Genomic DNA, 5,387 nt, shown 5'->3' on the forward strand with positions numbered 1-5,387 from the left:
TTACTATTAGCAGCAGTAGCTGTTGTAGTAATAGTAGTAGAATTTGCCATGCACTGGACTACTAGTAGTAGCAGTAGTAGTAGCAATAGTAGAAGCAGCAGGAGTAGTAGTAGTGTTAATATTTGCCATGCACTGGGCTATTAGTAGTAGTAGTAGCAGCAGCACCTGTACAAGTAGCAGCAGCAGTAGTAGTAGCAGCAGCAGTAGTAATGGCAGCAGTGGTGGTAATAGTAGTAGTATTTGCCATGCACTGGGCAAGTAGTAGTAGTAGTAGTAGTAGTGGTAGAAAGAGCAGTAGAAGTGGCATCAGCAGCAGTAATAGTGGCAGCATATTTGACCTGCAGAGGGCCAGAAATAGAAGTAGAAGAATCAGCAAGAGCAATAGTAGTAGCCGGGCCACGCTGCGTTAGGCGAAGCCCAACCGCAGACCGGGCCGGCCCTCCTGCCCGACAGCAGGTGGCCCGAAGCCAGTGGTTGCCAGCATTGTGTTGGTAAAGCCCCTTAGACCCAGCAACGCCACCCTCGCCCACATGCCACCGTCCGAGATCAGGACCCCACCTCAGGTGGCCGGCAGGCCCGTGGAAGCGGACTGTGCCCTCGATCCCGCTCCCGCCCCCGGCCATAACGAAACGGCGGAGGGGCGGCTTTTTCCGTATGGAGCTGTGGAGAGACACCCCGGCAGACAGGTGGCGGCGCCGGGGCTGGGCTCCAGTGGGGGCGGCCAGGTGCAGGTCGAGGGTCTCGAGGGCCGCACGGACGGCCCCCGGGTCCGCGGCCACGTCTGGTTTCCGTCAGGCCACCCACGGAGCGTCTGGTGTGCCTCTGCCTTCCAGGGACGCCTTCTGGCCGCCTGGCCGGTCAGGCAGGCGGGGAGCGCCTCATAGGACGCTTGCTGTGGTGGGAGAGGCCTGAGGAGGTGGGGCTTGCAGCTGTACCCGGCGGGGGGCGGAGATAGCCTCGAACGCCATGGGCGCCAAAAGGAGAAGGCGGAGCGGGAGGCAAAAAGCCTAGAGCAGCCGGTCTTCCCTAGAGGTCTCCCATCCAAGTTCTAACCAGGCCCGACCCTGCTTAGCTTCGGCGATCGCGGCGAGATCGGGCCCTTTTAGGCTGCTTTGGCAGTAGATGCTGGCGGGGTCGCGGGCTGCCTCTTGAGGCGCAGCTTAGCAGGCGCTTGGGCCTTACCATCAGCCCAGCGATCCGCCCTTCCCGGCAGGGCCCCGCCGCCTTCCTAGGCCGGGGAACGGAGGTCTCGGGCACCTGGGGGTGGCGGAGGTGTTGGCGACCACCCAGCCCAGGGCGGACGGGAGCCAGCAAACTTTTCGGGGCTTGGCTCCCCGCCCCAGATCCCGCAGGCCGCTCACGGGGAAGTGGCCAAGGAGGCTTCCGGGCCCGGGGACCGCGGTCCCTTGGGCATCCCACCTGCCCGCCCACGCTGCGCTAGGCTCAGCTCAGACGCAGACCGGACCGGCCCTCCTGCCCGACAGAAGCTGGCCCGAAGCCACTAGGAGCCACCATTGAGTTGGCACGGCCCCTCAGACCCAGCCACGCCACCCTCGCCCCCATGCCACCGTCTGAGCTCAGGACCCCGCCCCAGGTGGCCGGCAGGCCCAGGGAAGGAGCCTGGGCCCTCGATCCCGCTCCCGCCCCCGGCCATGGCGAAACGGCGGAGGGTCGGCTTTTTCCGTATGGAGCTGTGGAGAGACACCCCGGCAGACAGGTGGCGGCGCCGGGGCTGGGCTCCAGTGGGGGCGGCCAGGTGCAGGTCGAGGGGCTCGCGGGCCGCACGGACGGCCCCCGGGTCTGCGGCCACGTCTGGTTTCCGTCAGGCCACCCCCGGAGTGTCTGGTGTGCCTCTGCCTTCCAGGGACGCCTTCTGGCCGCCTGGCCGGTCAGGCAGGCTGGGAGCGCCTCATAAGACGCTTGCTGTGGTGGGAGGGGCCTGAGGAGGTGGGGCTTGCACCTGTACCCGGCGGGGTCGGAGATAGCCGCGAACACCGCGGGCGCCAAAAGGAGAAGGCGGAGCGGGAGGCAAAAAGCCTAGAGCACCCGGTCTTTCCTAGAGGTCTCCCATCCAAGTTCTAACCAGGCCCGACCCTGCTTAGCTTCCGCGATCGCGGCGAGATCGGGCCCTTCTAGGCTGCTTTGGCAGTAGATGCTGGTGAGGTCGCGGGCTGTCTCTTGAGGCGCAGCTTAGCAGGCGCTTGGGCCTTACCATCAGCACAGCGGCCCGCCCGTCCCGGCAGGGCCCAGCCGCCTGCCTAGGCCGGGGAACGGAGGTCTCAGGCACCTGGGGGTGGCGGAGGTGTTGGTGACCACCCAGCCCAGGGCGGGCGGGAGCCAGCAAACTTTTCGGCGCTTGGCTCCCCGCCCCAGATCCCGCCGGCCGCTCACGGGGAAGTGGCCCAGGAGGCTTCTGGGTGCGGGGACCGTGGTCCCTTGGGCATCCCACCTGCCCGCCCACGCCGCGCTAGGCGCAGCTCAGACGCAGACCGGACCAGCCCTCCTGCCCGACAGAAGCTGGCCCGAAGCCACTGGGAGCCACCATTGAGTTGGCACGGCCCCTCAGACCCAGCCACGCCACCCTCGCCCCCACGCCACCGTCCGAGCTCAGGACCCCGCCCCAGGTGGCCGGCAGGCCCGGGGAAGCTGCCTGGGCCCTCGATCCCGCTCCCGGCCCCGGCCATAACGAAATGGCGGAGGGCAGCTTTTTCCGTACGGAGCTGTGGAGAGACACCCCGGCAGACAGGTGGCAGCGTCGGGGCTGGGCTCCAGTGGGGGCGGCCAGGTGCAGGTCGAGGGGCTCGCGGGCCGCACGGACGGCCCCTGGGACCGTGGCCACGTCTGGTTCCCGTCAGGCCACCCCCGGAGCGTCTGCTGTGCCTCTGCCTTCCAGGGACGCCTTCTGGCCGCCTGGTCGGTCAGGCAGGCGGGGAGTGCCCCCTCAGACGCTTGCTGTGGTGGGAGGGGCCTGAGGAGGTGGGGCTTGCACCTGTACCCGGCGGGGGCGGAGATAGCCGCGAACGCCGCGGGCGCCAAAAGGAGAAGGCGGCGCGGGAGGCAAAAAGCCTAGAGCACCCGGTCTTCCCTAGAGGTCTCCCATCCAAGTTCTAACCAGGCCCGACCCTGCTTAGCTTCCGCGATCGCGGCGAAATCGGGCCCTTCTAGGCTGCTTTGGCAGTAGATGCTGGCGGGGTCGCGGGCTGCCTCTTGAGGCGCAGCTTAGCAGGCGCTTGGGCCTTACCGTCAGCGGAGCGGCCCGTCCCGCAGGGCCCCACCGCCCGCCTAGGCCGGGGAACGGAGGTAGCAGCAGCAGTAGAAGTAGCAGCAGTAGTGGTAATAGAAGTAGTATTTGCCATGCTCTGGTCTAGTAGTAATAGGAGTGGTAGTAGCAGCAGGAGAAGTGGCTGCAGCAGCAGGAGTAGTAGCACCATATATTCCCTGCAGAGGGCCAGTAGTAGTAGTAGCAGTAGCAGCAATAGAAGTAGTAGTAGTAGATTTGCCATGCAGTGGACTGCTAGTAGTAGCAGTAGTAGTAGAGTTAGCATCAGCAATAGAAGTGGCATCAGCAGCTGTAATAGTACCAGCAGATTTGTCCTGCAGTGGGCCAGTAGTAATAATAGAAGTAGCAGCCATAGCAGTAGTAGTAGTAGATTTGCCATACACAGGGCTAGTAGTATTGATACTAGTAGTAGAAGTAGTAGCAGCATCAGGAGGAGTAGTAGTAGTAGTATTTTCAATGCACTGGACTACTAGTAGTAGCAGTAGTAGGAGCGTTAGTACAAGCAGCAGCAGTAGTAGTAATAGTAGTAGTAGTTGCCATGCATTGGGCTAGTAGTAGTAGTAATAGTGGTAGCAATAGCAGTAGAAGTGGCAGCAGCAGGAGTAATTGGAGCAGCATATTTGACTTGCAGTGGACCAGGAATAGTAGTAGAAGTAGCAGGAACAGCAATAATAGTAGTATATTTGCCATGCACTGGGCTAGTAGTATTGATAGTTGTAGTAGCGGAAGTAGCAGCAGCAGCACTAGTAGTAATAGTAGTAGTATTTGCCATATACTAGATTACTAGCATTAGCAGTAGTAGTAACATTACTATTAGCAGCAGTAGCTGTTGTAGTAATAGTAGTAGAATTTGCCATGCACTGGACTACTAGTAGTAGCAGTAGTAGTAGCAATAGTAGAAGCAGCAGGAGTAGTAGTAGTGTTAATATTTGCCATGCACTGGGCTATTAGTAGTAGTAGTAGCAGCAGCACCTGTACAAGTAGCAGCAGCAGTAGTAGTAGCAGCAGCAGTAGTAATGGCAGCAGTGGTGGTAATAGTAGTAGTATTTGCCATGCACTGGGCAAGTAGTAGTAGTAGTAGTAGTAGTGGTAGAAAGAGCAGTAGAAGTGGCATCAGCAGCAGTAATAGTGGCAGCATATTTGACCTGCAGAGGGCCAGAAATAGAAGTAGAAGAATCAGCAAGAGCAATAGTAGTAGCCGGGCCACGCTGCGTTAGGCGAAGCCCAACCGCAGACCGGGCCGGCCCTCCTGCCCGACAGCAGGTGGCCCGAAGCCAGTGGTTGCCAGCATTGTGTTGGTAAAGCCCCTTAGACCCAGCAACGCCACCCTCGCCCACATGCCACCGTCCGAGATCAGGACCCCACCTCAGGTGGCCGGCAGGCCCGTGGAAGCGGACTGTGCCCTCGATCCCGCTCCCGCCCCCGGCCATAACGAAACGGCGGAGGGGCGGCTTTTTCCGTATGGAGCTGTGGAGAGACACCCCGGCAGACAGGTGGCGGCGCCGGGGCTGGGCTCCAGTGGGGGCGGCCAGGTGCAGGTCGAGGGTCTCGAGGGCCGCACGGACGGCCCCCGGGTCCGCGGCCACGTCTGGTTTCCGTCAGGCCACCCACGGAGCGTCTGGTGTGCCTCTGCCTTCCAGGGACGCCTTCTGGCCGCCTGGCCGGTCAGGCAGGCGGGGAGCGCCTCATAGGACGCTTGCTGTGGTGGGAGAGGCCTGAGGAGGTGGGGCTTGCAGCTGTACCCGGCGGGGGGCGGAGATAGCCTCGAACGCCATGGGCGCCAAAAGGAGAAGGCGGAGCGGGAGGCAAAAAGCCTAGAGCAGCCGGTCTTCCCTAGAGGTCTCCCATCCAAGTTCTAACCAGGCCCGACCCTGCTTAGCTTCGGCGATCGCGGCGAGATCGGGCCCTTTTAGGCTGCTTTGGCAGTAGATGCTGGCGGGGTCGCGGGCTGCCTCTTGAGGCGCAGCTTAGCAGGCGCTTGGGCCTTACCATCAGCCCAGCGATCCGCCCTTCCCGGCAGGGCCCCGCCGCCTTCCTAGGCCGGGGAACGGAGGTCTCGGGCACCTGGGGGTGGCGGAGGTGTTGGCGACCACCCAGCCCAGGGCGG

This window comes from Aethalodelphis obliquidens, unplaced genomic scaffold (assembly GCF_003676395.1).
Source record: "Aethalodelphis obliquidens isolate GAN/ISIS:26980383/991018 unplaced genomic scaffold, ASM367639v1 scaffold87, whole genome shotgun sequence".
Taxonomy (NCBI): Eukaryota; Metazoa; Chordata; class Mammalia; order Artiodactyla; family Delphinidae; genus Aethalodelphis; species Aethalodelphis obliquidens.